The 16,589-nt window shown below is 43.0% G+C and overlaps 1 protein-coding gene across 3 annotated transcripts in view; it reads left to right on the top strand.

Moving 5' to 3' along the window:
• Positions 1-16,589, top strand: part of tpk2 (thiamin pyrophosphokinase 2) — a 164,681-nt gene that overhangs the window by 10,200 nt on the left and 137,892 nt on the right. The window lies entirely within an intron of this gene.

The raw sequence follows: 16,589 nt of genomic DNA, 5'->3' as shown, positions 1-16,589 counted from the left end.
TTGCATGCGTGCATATGTGCATGTTATGTATTCAGGATATTTATTTTTATTACATTTACAAAAATGTATAAAACCTGTTTTTACTTTTTATTTATGGTGTATTGTGTGCAAATTGGTGACTAAAAAGTTTAATCCATTTTAGAATAGAGCTGTTGCATAAGTGAAATGCTTTAAATGCTTTCTGAATGCATATATGTGCAAAGTGAATTGACTGATTGATTGACTCACTCACTCAACAACAAAAGCACAATTTCCTGTTTAGTTAAAAAGCTGAGATTTGGCCAAATTGTACATCTAGGCCAGTATGTATCTGCTAAGAAAGGAATTTTTAAAAATATAAATATTTTGTCCCCCCCATAGAAAAACTAAACACCCCAAAATTTCAAAAAGTCTTTGACTAATTTGATTGAAATTTGGTGGCTTTTTTATTTATAGGTGTTTAATAATATTAAATTACATGCGCTGGATGACACTGACAAGGGGCTTTATGCAAATGAAAGATGTAGCTGAACTGATTGACAGCAGCACAAGCTAATTTGGAGGAAGGATAACTGAAGAGGAAGTGGTGTCTTGGACATGTAAAAATAGATGTAATGATATTTGCAATGTACTGTAAGGTGTATTTTGGAAAGGAGAAAATTTTGATGAAGCTCAAAGAAGATGAAAAGCTCAGTGATTATTATGCAGTCTAAAGTTTGAGTTCCATTGTAGCAAGGCTACATAATGGACAGTCGGGTTAGCCTTCTGAATTGTCCGTCACTTCGTAATGTTGACTGGGAGGGTGTTTTAAATAGCCCTTCAGGCACCATTGGTGACGTCCCGTTCTGGGAGGATCCCGCCCGAGTACACTCTCCAGCTGCCTGATGCCGGCGTATGGTTGCCATAACAACCGAGAGAGGCAAGGATTTTCGGCGGGAAACTTTCTCTTTTTAAGGGGAATGGCGGAACAAGAAAGGAGGGAGAAAGTAAGGAGAAAGAACAAAGACACAATTTTCAAGGCATCGCAGCGACTATCTACGCTCTAGAACTGTTCAGGATTTTACTTCACCCAGGGACGTCTGCTTTTCATGGGTGGCCACCCCGAAGAAATATTTTAAGGACGAATCCCCGAGAAGAGGCCAGGGTCTGGTGTTCTCCGGGTGCTCCCGTCTGGTGAGTCGGATTCCTGAATTTCGTTTCGTGATAGTCCGCAGAGAAGCCGTCCCGCTAAAGGACGGTTGTGTTTCCTGCTTCCAGGAGGAACTAACTGCAGGATTTCGTGTTTTCCATATCTTTGGACTCAGTGAAACTAATCGTATCAAAGAACAGTTTTTTCTCATTATTTATTTTTCTTTTTCTTTTGTCTGTGTCAAACCGAGGGTTAGTATACGGGGCGCCAGGGAGGGCGTCTGGGGAAGGGGTTCTCTTAGGAGCACTCAAGCACCGGTTAAGTTTATGTAGCAGCACCTTTTAATATATTTTTTCTGTTCCATTTCCTGTTGTGTTTTATTGCTACAAATTGTTAAGAAGGGGATCGTGGCAAGAGGGGACGAGGACCGAATATGGTTGTGCTCTTATGCTTTCAAACATCGTCCACCCCCTGTACGGGTGGTGAAGTGTAGGAATCGCGTATCCGTGTTGTGCGGTTGCTACAGAGTGGTGCCCTCTCTGAGGAAGTATTATAAGCATCTGTCATATTTTGGTTCCTTTTAGTCCATTCTTTAAAAATCATCCTTTAAATCATCCATGATGTCTTTAGGGCAATCGGGGCAGGCGATCGCCCCGCCGAGTGGCTCTTTGTGTGAGGAAGTGGTAGCCAGTAGCCGCCACGTAACGGTGAGGGCACATTCAGCCGTCCGAGAGAGAGCGAGCCTGCTTCAATCGATGTACCCGAGTGATTTGCCCGGATCTGATGAGGCGGATAACGATGGCACTCCACCCCTGCTTGCTGAGATTACGGAGCGGATTGAAGCGCTGGACGAGCGGATCTCATCCATGGCTGACAGCACCTTATCCCGTGAAGACGCTTTGCGAAATTATATAGATGACTCGATGGAAAAACTGCGAGAATATGTGGAGGAGCAGATTATTGGGCTGGAGCGGGATGTTGTGCAATGCCTGGAGAGGCGTGATCAGCTATGGAAGGAACATCTTCGGCGCGAAGTGCGGAATAATCTGCGTTCCTTTGGTTCAGTGAACGCGCATTCCACTCCCCGGGAGGCAGCCCGCACGGTGCATTCGTATACTCCGCCAGCCGTACCGTCCCTTCGCATGGAGTTTCCTAAATTGGGAGAGTCGTATACCTCGGAGGACATAATTAATTTCATTGAACAGGCAGATGCTTTTCTGTCTGTTGCTCCAATGGGGGAAGATGAACTTTTGGGGGTGATTAATGCCTCTTTGAAGGGTTCTGCGAAAAGTTGGTGGCAGGCAAGCAAACAGTCAATCCACACCTGGGATGCTTTTAAGAAGGATTTCCTGGAGGCGTTTCTCCCAGAAGATTATGCAACTGAATTAGAAGAAAAACTTCGGCTCATGGTTCAAACTCCAACACAGAGCATCCGAGATTTTGCCTATGACTATAGGGCTCTATGTTTGAGATGGCGACCCGAGATGAAGGAAGAGGAAGTAGTGCGTCGAATATTAAATGCCTGTAACCCCCGTTTGGCTGGGGGACTGAGAGGGATTGTGACCACCGTGGATGGTTTGGTAAAGGTCGGGTGTGCAGTCGAACGTGATTGGGCATCTAACAAGGGCTACTGGGAGAAAGTTCATGCCAGTAAAAAGGAAACCCAAACCACCAAGGCAGCTAAGCAATCAAAAGGTGGACAGACTGAGGCAGGTGTCTCAGTGGTATGCACTCTAGCTACCCTCTTAGTGCTCCCAGTCCATATTCGAGGCTGGTGTGTGGACGCAGTAGTAGACACAGGTAGCCATTTCACATTGATGTAGAAAAGCTGGTGGAACAAAATAGCCAGACAGAATGAAAAACTTCTGGCTACCTCGACCATTAAGTTTATTATGGCCGATGGGACTGAGCACCGGGCCCTGGGTAAGGTCTCGCTGAGGTATTTACTCCATAATGTAGCTTGGAGGATGGAAACCTATATCCTAGAGGATGCGCACCTGTCATTGCCTTTGCTCCTGGGCCTAGACTCTATCACTGCAGTAAAGATGACCATTCATTTCCATCATAGAAAATACTTGGTGCCAGGCAGTGGGGAACATCCTTTTGTTACAAAGGTCCGGGAAGAACTGCATGGGGCATACTTGGGGTTTTATGCTGCAGAGGTGGAGGCCTGTGAGACCAAAGATCCGGATATTGTGTCAAACCAGCTGGATGAAGTCAAACCTCTGCTTCGCCGATGGTCGAATGTATGGACGGAGAATTTGGGGGAAACACAGGTGGTTACACACGACATCCATACGGTGAACGAGGTTCCGGTGCGTCATCGCTCTTATCGAGTCTCGCCCCCTAGAAAAGGGATTATTAAAGAACATATCGGCAAGATGTTGGAACAAGGGATCATTGAGCCTTCATCGTCAGCATGGGCGGCACCTGTAGTTTTGATAAAGAAAGCAGATGGTACATACAGATTCTGTGTGGACTACAGGGGACTTAATGCCAAGACACTCTTAGATGCATACCCCATGCCTCAGGTACAGGAAATTTTGGAATCCCTGCACGGAGCAGCCATCTTTAGTACATTAGATCTACGCAGTGGTTATTGGCAAGTGCGAATGGCAGAAGGCAGCATACATAAGACTGCGGTTTCCACTCCGGAAGGTTTGTTCCAATTTCGGGTCTTGCCTTTTGGCCTGAAGAATGCGGGTGCAAGTTTCCAGCGTTTGATGGAGCAGGTTTTGCGTAGGTTGATCGGGAAGATATGCTTTGTCTATATAGACGATATTATTGTTTTCTCCCCTGACCTTCACCAACACCTCCAGGATTTGGAACTTGTCTTTCAGCGGCTGGGGCAAGCCCGACTGACATTAAATGTGAAGAAGTGTCGCCTTGCACAACCGCAGATTCATTTTTTAGGGCATGTAGTATCAGGAAAGGGCGTTGAGGTTGATCCTAAGAAAACCTCAGCTATTCAAAACTACCCTCCACCCTCTGATCTGAAAAGTTTGCAAAGGTTTCTTGGTCTTGTGGGCTGGTATCATAAGTTTATCCCACGGATGGCTGACATAGCAGCCCCGCTCAACCACTTGAGAAAAAAAAAAAGACATTTCCTGGAACTGGACCCCAGAGTGTCAGGAGGCAATGGACCAACTCAAGGCAGCACTGCAATGTCCGCCCATCCTGGCTCAACCAGACCAACAGTTAACTTACCAAGTACACACTGATGCCAGCAATGTAGGGCTCGGGGCAGTCCTCACGCAAAATATGGATGGAATGGAGAGAGTGATTGCCTATGCATCTAGGAGTCTGAGAGGCCCTGAACTCAACTATTCAGCTTCTGAAAAAGAGTGTTTAGCAGTGGTTTGGGCAATAGAGAAATGGCGTCATTTTCTAGAAGGGGTGGAATTCGAAGTATATACGGATCACAATGCCCTGACGTATATTTTTAATCAACCCAAAGTGTCATCACACCTTACCCGGTGGGTATTGCGCCTTCAATCATTTACTTTTAAAGTTTTTTACCGGAAGGGATGCAGCAACATTGTTCCCGATGCCTTGTCAAGAATACCAGAGATGACTGGAGTGGTGTGTATGGCTATGGCACAAAGCCAGTGGTGTGCCCTGCCTTTAAGTTTACAGGATATAGCACAAGCACAAGAGATTTGTCCGGCCTGCTTGGAGCTCAGAGAGAGTGTTGCTAAGGCTGAACCGGGCCGCATTCATTTCAGGGAGCTGCAAGGGGTGCTATATAGATCTGTGCCATCTAAGAGCGGGGGCACCAAGCTCCAACTGGTACTCCCAGAAAAATATATACATGAATTCCTGCATTATTATCACGATAGCCCTTTTGGTAGACACCTGGGGAAGTTAAAAACCCTACTGAGGTTACTAGAAGTGGCATGGTGGCCATCGGTACGCAGAGATGTGTGGGACTATGTTAAAAGGTGTGAGGTCTGTCAAAAGTATAAAACTCCACCTGGTAAACCAGCCGGGGAGCTTCAATCTATGATTCCTTTGGAGCCAGGGGAGATGTTGGGAGTCGACTTGATGGGACCACTGCCATCTTCTACCACCAAGAAAACTATATTGATGGTGGTAGTGGACTATTTTTCCAAATGGGTAGAGCTTTTTGCTCTGCCCGATGCTAAGACTCACCGGATCTGCACCCTCTTAAAAAATGAGATTTTTACTTGGTGGGGGGTCCCCCTAAGTTCATTGTATCGGATCGTGGGCCACAGTTCACCAGTGAAATCATGGAAAGATTATATTTAGCTTGGGGGGTAAAACGAAAATTGACAACAGCATACCATCCCCAGAGCAATCTAACAGAGAGGGTAAACAGGACCCTGAAAACAATGGTGGCATCCTACGTGGGAGATCGTCATCAAGACTGGGACAAATGGCTTCCTGAATTACGGTTTGCCATTAACACAGTAGAGCACGAGGCATTGGGTGAAACTCCTGCACTGGTTACCCTAGGTCGTCAAATCAAAGGCCCACTTGATCGGTTAGTGGAATCCGTCCCTTTGCCAGATACTTCTCAATATCGTACGCTGGAAACTCTAGAGGAGTTACGAAAGAAGGTACAGGCTAGGTTAGTGAGGTCAACTTCAAGACAAGCCAAGTATTATAATGCCCGTCATCGGAAAGTGCACTACGAGGGGGGAGACTTGGTCTGGGTTCGAAGTCATTACTTGTCTGATGCTGCTCGTAAATTTTCCTCTAAGCTTGCGCCCAAATGGGTAGGACCAGCTATTATTTTAAAGCAGCTTGGACCGAATAATTACCGGGTACAGAAAGGGACTAACTCTGAGTCTAAAATAGATATGGTTAATGTAAGTAGCATTAAGCCATATTTCGGTCCCCCCTTGGGGAAACCTGTGGGGGGGGGGGGACTATGTAGCAAGGCTACATAATGGACAGTTGGGTTAGCCTTCTGAATTGTCCGTCACTTCGTAATGTTGACTGGGAGGGTGTTTTAAATAGCCCTTCAGGCACCATTGGTGACGTCCCGTTCTGGGAGGATCCCGCCTGAGTACACTCTCCAGCTGCCTGATGCCGGCGTATGGTTGCCATAACAACCGAGAGAGGCAAGGATTTTCGGCGGGAAACTTTCTCTTTTTAAGGGGAATGGCGGAACAAGAAAGGAGGGAGAAAGTAAGGAGGAAGAACAAAGACACAATTTTCAAGGCATCGCAGCGACTATCTACGCTCTAGAACTGTTCAGGATTTTACTTCACCCAGGGACGTCTGCTTTTCATGGGTGGCCACCCCGAAGAAATATTTTAAGGACGAATCCCCGAGAAGAGGCCAGGGTCTGGTGTTCTCCGGGTGCTCCCGTCTGGTGAGTCGGATTCCTGAATTTCGTTTCGTGATAGTCCGCAGAGAAGCCGTCCCGCTAAAGGACGGTTGTGTTTCCTGCTTCCAGGAGGAACTAACTGCAGGATTTCGTGTTTTCCATATCTTTGGACTCAGTGAAACTAATCGTATCAAAGAACAGTTTTTTCTCATTATTTATTTTTCTTTTTCTTTTGTCTGTGTCAAACCGAGGGTTAGTATACGGGGCGCCAGGGAGGGCGTCTGGGGAAGGGGTTCACTTAGGAGCACTCAAGCACCGGTTAAGTTTATGTAGCAGCACCTTTTAATATATTTTTTCTGTTCCATTTCCTGTTGTGTTTTATTGCTACAAATTGTTAAGAAGGGGATCGTGGCAAGAGGGGACGAGGACCGAATATTGTTGTGCTCTTATGCTTTCAAACATCATCCACCCCCTGTACGGGTGGTGAAGTGTAGGAATCGCGTATCCGTGTTGTGCGGTTGCTACACCATTTAGTGACTCTGTGGCTGAGAGCACTGCTGTTGCTTTGCCAGAAACAAAAAGACCAGGGGCCTCATGTATAAACGGTGCGTACGCACAGAAATGTTGCGTACTCCCGTTTCCACGCTCAAATCGCGATGTATAAAACCTAAACTTGGCGTAAAGCCACGCACATTTCCACGGTAACTCATACCTTGGCGTACGCAATTTCTCAGCTCGGTTTTGCAGACTGGCGTCACCCAGCGTCAAAGCAGTGCTACTGTTCCTGCGTGGACACCCTTTCTTTCTTAGCTCCACATTCCTGACGCGGCTTTATAAATACACTGAAACTAACTGCATATTGTTTATTAGTGTAACGCATCTGATTGTAATTAACCTGCAGCAATATAATGGTCCAGGGAATAGCCATAGTATTCCAAATACCATAACTGCTTTAGCGTTGTAACTCTCACTGCATCGTCTTCTTTCAGCTGCTCCCGTTAAGGGTTGCCACAGCAGATCATCTTTTTCCATATTACTCTCACTGTACCACTCGGAGTATTTATATCACTGTATCTGAGTGAGGAGTCACAGCAGCAGCTGATCGGAAAGAGAAATATCGGTATACAGCATGAAGCAGACGCTGCCTGAGCCACGGCAAAAAAACACTTTAGAGACTTCCCAGTACGGACTTCGCGGTTTAGAAAAGGTTTCATCCCAAGAACTATAAACGCACTCAATCAGTCCATCAAGTGCTCCTTGTAGAACTGTTTACTTATAAGTACAATTACCTCACTGTAAACTTGCACTACAGTTATAATATTGCACAACCTGCGCCACTTTATAAAGCGCCTGTTTACATATGATGACGGTATTCATTGTTAAGATGAAATGCAGCAAAATATGTTGATTATATTATACAGATAAAACTTTAACTTCATTTAAATAATCTGTATTTTTAATAATTTAACGTGAGGACACGGTGCCGCAGCGCTAGCTAGTTCAGGGATTGTTCCTGCATTGCGTTGTATTCTTGCTGGTGCTGACGCGACACTGGAATGCTAGACGGATAGAATAATTAAACATGTACTACGAAGATATTTCAATGTTCCTTAAAAGTTTTGAAGAATCTGCGTTTTAAGCTTACAGATGGCTTCATGTCTATATAGCTGATTGTGTGGCGATTGGGTTTTTGGAGAAAGAAAAGTAAGGACAGGAATTGGAGGTTAGTACGTTTGAAAGAGACAGTACTGCTGTGATAAATTATTTCATTGAAGGTCGCGCATGGCGCAGCAAGCCTCCTGCGTGAGACATGAACAAGCACTGCGCCACCGTGTTCCCATGTTTATTAACATGCTTTCATTCCTATCATCATGAAAAAGATATCACGTATACATCTCAGTATTTTAATTATTCAGAGAGCTGTAATATCACGAATGTAATGGATTATGTGTCCTGTCAGAGAAAGAGAAAGCCCGTTTAAGAAGCAGGTAGTGATTCACACATGTAGAGCACATAGAAGATCAAATACAGAACAAAGCATTTAATGTGCCACTTTAGTTACAATGGGATTTGAGAAACTAGTAAATTAAACGATTTTAAGATGAAGTTTATGATGTTCTTCTTTAATGACAAAATAAACTACGTGATTAAAGTGGAAATTTCGAGATTAAAGTTGACATTTCGTGCTTTTTTCCCACTGTGTGCCTATTTTTTTTGTCTGTACCCTAATAAGTTTTTATATGACACTCAGACGGTGGGCTACGACTCGCCTTTTAACGGCGACTTTGATATGTGATTTCTTTTTTATTTCGGGCACTGTGCGACTTTGTGAATTTGAGCCTTCGAGTTTCTCCGACACTCTGTCACTAGATCAACTTTCTTTTGTTGATTATACCACTGTTTAAACCAACAAATAGTACGTTTTTCCTTTGCCTCCACTTGGTATTCACTGAAATTCTTATATTTCCCCCTGTGCTTTTCCCATTGTCTTTTCACAGAAGGCTATTTATGTTGATTTGCATATTCAAAGAGGCGTAATTCTGGGAGGAGTTGGGGCGGGACAGAAGGCACGTGCACGTACGTTACTTTTCACGCTGATCGGGATTTACGTAGTGGAAGAACGTGGAAGTTTGCGTGCGTACAGATTCCTGCATCTGGATTTTTCTGTGCGTACGCACATTCCCGCTTTTGTGCTTACGCCATGTTATAGTGTGAGTTCTACGCACGGCGTTAGTACATGAGGCCCCTGGGGCCTCATGTACTGTATAAACCGTGCGTACGCACATAAATGTTGCGTAAGAACGTTTCCACGTTCAAATCGCGATGTATAAAACCTAAACTTGGTGTAAAGCCACGCACATTTCCACGGTACCTCATACCCTGTCGTACGCAAGTTCTCCACTTGGTTTTGCAGACTGGCGGCACCCAGCGTCAAAGCAGTGCTACTGTTCCTGTGTGGTTTATCATTCTTTTTCAGATCCACGTCCCTGACGCGGCTTTATAAATACACTGAAATTAACCGCATATTGTTTATTAGTTTAATGCATCTGATTGTAATTAGCTAGTAACAATATAATGGTCCACGGAATGGTCAAACTGTTCCAAATACCATAACTGCTTTAACGTTGTTACTCTCACTGCACCTTCTTCTTCTTCTTTCAGCTGCTCCCGTTAGGGGTTGCCACAGCAGATCATCTTTTTCCATATTACTCTCACTGCATCACTCGGAGCAGCTGATCGGAAAGAGAATTATCGGTATCCTATTTGAACTGCTTCTCACATGGCAAACGCTTCAAACCTTTCCTGTACGAACCTCACGGTTCAGAAAGAGTTTCATTCCAAGAGCTCTAAACGCACTCAATCAGTCCATCAACTGCTCCTTGTAGAACTGTTTGGACTTATAAGTACAATCACCTCACTGTAAACTTGCACTACAGTTATAATATTGCACAACCTGAGCCACTTTATAAAGCGCGTATTTACATATGATGACGATATCATTTTTAAGATGAAATGCAGCAAAATATGTATTATATTATACAGATAAAAGCACTGTATGCTTCACTGGGACAGGCGTGAACGATAGAATAATTAAACATGCACTACGAAGATATTTCAATGTTCCTTAAGTTTTGAAGAATCGGCGTTATAAGCTTACAGATGGCTTAACGTCTATTACAGAGCTGATTGTGTGGCGATCGGTTACTTGGAGAAAGAAAAGGAAGGACAGGAATTGGAGGTTAGTATGTTTGAATGATACAGTACTGCAGGGGCGGACTTACGCATGTGCAAACTGTGCACCTGCACAGGGCCGCCAAATCCCAGGGGCCGCCACGCCAATATATATTGAATATAAAACAGAAAGAGAAAATAACGACACGGCTAAAAACGCAGCAGCAAAGTTCGGCAAAAGTTAAATGCTTGTGTCATGAGCACTAGGCGGCTATGCAGTGTCCGCAACGGACGTGGCCATCTGCTGTGCATAAGATACCATATTGACATTGGCGGGCGAAGGAGCCACCGATTCTTTCTTTGCCCAGGGCCGCCACGAGCCTAGAGCCACCCCTGAGTACTGCTGCAATAAATTATTTCATTGAAGGTCGTGCACAATCACTGCGCCACCGTGTTCCCATGTTTAATAATGTGCTTTAACTCCTATCACCATGAAAATGATATTACGTATACATCTCAGTATTTTAGTTATTCAGGGAGCTGTAGTATCACGTATGTAATGGATTCTGTGTCCTGTCGGAGGAAGAGAAAGCCGATTTTAAGAAGCACGTTCACACACACACACACATAGAACACATAGAAGAACACATACAAAACCAAGCATTTAACGTGCTACTTTTATTACGATGTGATTTGAGAAACTGGTTAATTAAACGATTTTAAGATGAAGTTTATGATCTACTTTAATGACAAAATAAACTACGTAATTAAAGTGGAAATTTCGAGATTGAAGTTGACAGTTCGTGCTTTTTCCCCACTATGTGCCTTTTTTTTTTTTTTTTTTATTAATCTGTACCCTAATAAGCTTTCATATGACACTGAGATGGTGGGCTACGTCTCGCCTTTTCACTGCGACTTTGATATCTGACAACTTTTTTTATTTTGGGCACTGCGCGACTTTGTGAACTTGAGCTTTTGAGTTTCTCCAACAAACTATGTCAGTCGATTAGCTGCTTTTTGTTGTTTATATCACTGTTTAAACCAACAAATAGTACGTTTTTCCTTGCCTCCACTTGGTATTCGCTGAAATTCTTCCATTTTTCCTCTTGCTTTTCCCATTGTCTTTTCACAGAACACTGAGCTTAAGGGCTATTTATATTGCTTTGCATATTCAAAAAGGCGTAATTCTGGGAGAAGTTGGGGTGGGACAGCAGGCGCGTGCACGAGCATTACTTTTCACACTGATTGGGATTTATGTAGTGGAAGAATGTGGAAGTTTGCGTACGCACAGATTCCTGCATCTGGAATTTTCTGTGCGTAAGCACATTTCGGCTTTTGTGCTTACGTCATGTTATAGTGCGAATTCTACGCACGGTGTTATGCATGAGGCCCTGGGAGAGAGAAGTAAAGGCAGAATTAGTGAAAGTTTAAAACTTAGTGGGTGCCCCACAAGCTACCTCATTGTAATATACATTTGCACCTTTGGACTTTGAATGCGGATCCCCACCCCTCCACTCTACATCACTTATATTTACATGTGCATCTGCTTACTTTAAACGGGGGTGCCCCCAACCACTCTCAAATTCTTAACATATTGTGACCAACCGCGCTGTTCTTTTGTGCTCTGGGGCTGATTCAGCCTCAGAGAAAATACACTTTCAAACAGCAGTCAGACACAAAACACACTATCACACATCTTCATTTACCCATGCAGGATTAGGAGCAGACAATAGCATGTAAGTCATACAGTGGCTTGCAAAAGTATTTAGTCCCCTTGAAAGTCATAATTTTCTGCATGACAAAAGATCTGTTCACATATTTATCCATTTTAAATGTGAACTCTTAGGGCGGTTTATACTTCATGCTCAGAACGTTTACGCGCATGCATCATGGCTGTTAATTGCTACATGCTTCTGAGGCTTCTTCCCGAACTGACATTAGTGCCAAGTAGCAATCATCATGCAGAACACATTAAATTTATGATATTCCAGCTCTCTGCATATTTAGAATCCTTAACTTTATACCTGAATTCACTTTCATGATGAAATGCATTAAAGTATGTATGTTACATTTTACAGGTAAATCGTTAACTTCATTTAAATAATGAATACTGTTAATAATTACACATGTGGGAGCAGCACGGTGGTGGAGAGATAGAGCTGCTGCCTCACAAGGAATCATGTTCCTGGTTTTCCCTGTCTGGAGTTTGCATGTTTTCCTGGTGGGTTTCCAGTGTGCTCCGGTTTCCTCCCAAAGATATGAAGGTTTGGGGATTTGGTGACGCTAAAATGACGCTACTGTATGTGTGCGCTTGTATTCACCTTGCGATGAGCCAATGTCCCATCCAGGAAATGTTTCTGCCTGGCGCCCGAAGCAAGCTGGAATGGGCACATCCATGGATTGCTGGATGTAATCCTTAAACATCCATCCTTTTCAGGGATATTGTGGCAAGGTGTCCTCGGAATTTAATAGGCAACTCACAACACAGTGAAGCCCAACGTTTTTTCACCGTGGTATCTCTCACTGCCACCTAGTAGAATCTTCCAGATTTATGTAAAATGCACTCGGAAGTATACACAGTACACCACTTGTATAGCAGTAGCGTCTGCAGGAGTATGCATTGGTTCATCTATACTAATAAAAGGCAAAGCCCTCACTGACTGACTCATCACTAATTCTCCAACTTCCCGTGTAGGTAGAAGCCTGAAATTTGGCAGGCTCATTCCTTACAGCTTACCTACAAAAATTAGGCAGGTTTCATTTCGAAATTCCACGTGTAATGGTCATAACTGGAACCTGTTTTTTGTCCATATACTCTAATGGAGGAGGCGGAGTCACGTATCGCGTCATCACGCCTCCTACGTAATCACGTGAACTAAAAACAAGGAAGAGATTTACAGCACGAGTCAAACGCGGGAACGAAGGTAAATGACGTTAATTTTTGAGTGTCTTTTAATACTGTGTAAGCATACATATTAACACGTGCAATTAAACGTGTGCATTTACGGGGTGATTTCTCAGGCTTAAAAGCTCGCCTTTTATTAAAGAGGTAAATGCAAACTGTTTTCATTCTGAAGGGCACAAACTACGTTAGATTTCATGCTCAAGAGTAAACTCAGTACACAGCTTGGTCATATTACAACCGGTTCATTTTCCTCAGTTTGAAAAGGTTTACTTTTCTTCTTAATAAAATTTTTAAAGCAGTACTTCGCCGCTGCGAAGCGCGGGTATTTTGATATATATCAAAATATATCACGTCATCACGCCTCCGACGTAAGCACGTGAACTGACCCGCTGCCGTTTGCAATGCCATATTCGTGAGATACAAGTTTAATGAGAAGACACGAGGTATAAACGACAGTTTGGATCACTTTGTAATAGAGTTAAAATTGCTCTAGCGAGAAACTTTTAACTGCCGGGTCATTAAATAAACCTGTGGACATCGCAACATCACACAAGACAGCGGCTCACGTGAAGTGACTGAATGCAGCAGGAGTGATCACTTCGATGAATCAAACCTGTTCAAAAAACACATTACACAATTGATAAGGTACGAAAACAATATGAAACCGATTGTGGATTTGCGTACAGCCACTGAAACTTTGTGACGGCACGAGACTTCAGGTCACATGTCTGCAAAAGAATGTCATTGAGGCAACTATTTTTACTGGCGGTGGCTCAGGGGAGAGAGTTTTTATTCCTCGCATCCCCGTTATACCCTCTGATCTCCCATTTCAATTCAAACGCCTCCAATTTCCACTAAGGCTCTGCTTCGCAATGACAATTAATAAGTCTCAGGGACAGACCCTACAAAAGGTTGGCATTGATTTGAGGCAAGACTGATTTTCACATAGCAAACTGTACGTTGCATGCTCAAGAGTAAGCTCAGCACACAGCTTGGTCATATTACAACCAGAGGGGTGAACTGACACCGTGATATACAAAGAGATCCTTAACAAATAATTATTGATTCATTTTCCCTCAGTTTAAAAAGGTTTACTTTTCTTCTTAATAAAAATATTAAAGCAGTACTTCGCCGCTGCGAAGCGCGGGTATTTTGATATATATCAAAATATATCGCGTCATCACGCCTCCCACGTAAGCACGTGAACTGACCCGCTGCCGTTTGCAATGCCATATTCGCGAGATACAAGTTTAATGAGAAGACACTTTTAACTGCCGGGTCTTAGCTAACATTTAATAAACCCATGGACATCGCAACATCACACGAGAGCGGATCACGTGAAGTGACTGAACGCAGCAGGAGTGATCACTTCGATGAATCAAACCTGTTCAAAAAACAAATAACACAATTGATAAGGTACGAACAGAATATGAAACCGATTGTGGATTTGCGTACAGCCACTGAAACTTTGTGACGGCACCAGACTTCAGGTCACGTGTCTGCAAAACAACCTCATTGAGGCAACTATTTTTACTGAGGGTGGCTCAGGGGAGAGAGTTTTTATTCCTCGCATCCCCGTTACACCCTCTGATCTCCCACTTCAATTCAAACGCCTACAATTTCCACTAAGGCTCTGCTTCGCAATGACAATTAATAAGTCTCAGGGACAGACCCTACAAAAGGTTGGCATTGATTTGAGGCAGGACTGCTTTTGACATGGCCAACTGTACGTTACATGCTCAACAGTAAGCTACCACACAGCTTGGTCATATTACAAGCAGAGGGGCGTACTGACAACGTGCTATACAAAGAGATCCTTAACAAATATTTATTGATATATTTTCCCTCACTTAATAATAATTTTAAAGCAGTACTTCGCCGCTGGTATTTTGATATATATATGTAGATATATATATATGTGTGTATATATATATAATATATTTATGTATATGTGTGTATATGTATGTATATGTGTGTATATGTATGTATATGTGTGTATATATATGTATATGTATGTATATATGTATATATATATATATATGTATATGTATGTATATATGTATATATATATATATATATGTATATGTATGTATATGTATGTATATATATATATGTATATGTATGTATATACATATTAATAAAAGGCAAAGCCCTCACTGACTCACTGACTGACTGACTGACTGACTCACTCACTCATCACTAATTCTCGAACTTCCCGTGTAGGTGGAAGGCTGAAATTTGGCAGGCTCATTCCTTACAGCTTACTTACAAAAGTTAGGCAGGTTTCATTTCGAAATTCTATGCGTAATGGTCATAACTGGAACCTGTTTTTTGTCCATATACTCTAATGGAGGAGGCGGAGTCACATGTCGCGTCATCACGCCTCCTACGTAATCACGTGAACTAAAAACAAGGAAGAGATTTACAGCACGAGTCAAACGCAGGAACGAAGGTAAATGACGTTAATTTTTGAGTGTCTTTTAACACTAGAATTACCAGAGCCTACGAAAAAACTCGTAAATCCGTCCCACCTTAAATCGCGTCTTAAAGCCGTTTGCACATCTCCGCCAGAGTCTTTTGTCATCTAAATGTGATGATAAACAAAAGCTACTAGCAGCCAGCTATTCCATCCCCCCACCGACTTAGAATGAACTCCTAGCTCATGCCTTGCCTTGATTTGATTATTTGGGATTGAAGTGGAGTTTTACAGTGGAAATAATTTGAGCGTTATTTGGAATACACGCATTTCATGTGTGTTCCGTTTCTACAGTATAGTAGGCTGTGCAAACACATTTTTAAAACAGAAACGTTTTTCATATTCTAATAGTAAATGACAAAATGTAGGCATAAACTATATAACGTATGAAGCCTGAAGTCCATATATCAAAGAAACACTTTCACAAAAGGTACAAATAAGAGAACACGTGCGCTTTTCTTCAAAAATATAACTGCACAAAAAAAAAAAGCCGCGTTAGCATGCCACATTGACACTCTTACTACTACTGCCGCGGTGGCGTAATGGTATCAGCTCCTGACTGGGGATCAGAGGGTGGCGAGTTCGATCCCGCACGGCTCCACTTCGAGAAGTAACCTGCTCTTATTCTTACAATTTTAGAATAACAACATAAATTTCATTTCAGTCTGTAACAGCCGGTGTAACTTATGATACTGGTAAAGGTTAGCTTTTTTTTTTTTTTTTTTAATTCACTTTTCATTCTCGCAGTCGATGCATACTAACGCCCCCAACCCACCAAAAGGGTTCTGACACATAAACTCTGGCGAAGCTGCCTTCCTTCGTATCTCACCGTCACTTGATTTTCTTTTTATTCAGTGTTATTGAGTGTTCCTGCCAGTCCCCACATGTTGCTGTATGTTGTTTCTTTTGTACTCCAGGACATGCAGAGGAGAGAATGATTTCACATTATTTATGCTGTTTTCACATAAAGACTGCAGAATACTCGTGACTGCATTCTCGTACCAATGCACTTTTTCCATCACCTTTTCCTGTAAGAAGCAATGTACTCACTTCTCTCTATGCTGTGGTTTCTATTACACACCTGAAAGAGACAATATATGTGAAAACTTCATCGCACTAATGCAATATTATT

This window comes from Erpetoichthys calabaricus, chromosome 11, assembly GCF_900747795.2.
Source record: "Erpetoichthys calabaricus chromosome 11, fErpCal1.3, whole genome shotgun sequence".
Taxonomy (NCBI): Eukaryota; Metazoa; Chordata; class Cladistia; order Polypteriformes; family Polypteridae; genus Erpetoichthys; species Erpetoichthys calabaricus.
The sequence above is the reverse complement of the archived record's forward strand: the minus strand, read 5'-3'. Positions and strand labels throughout refer to the sequence as shown.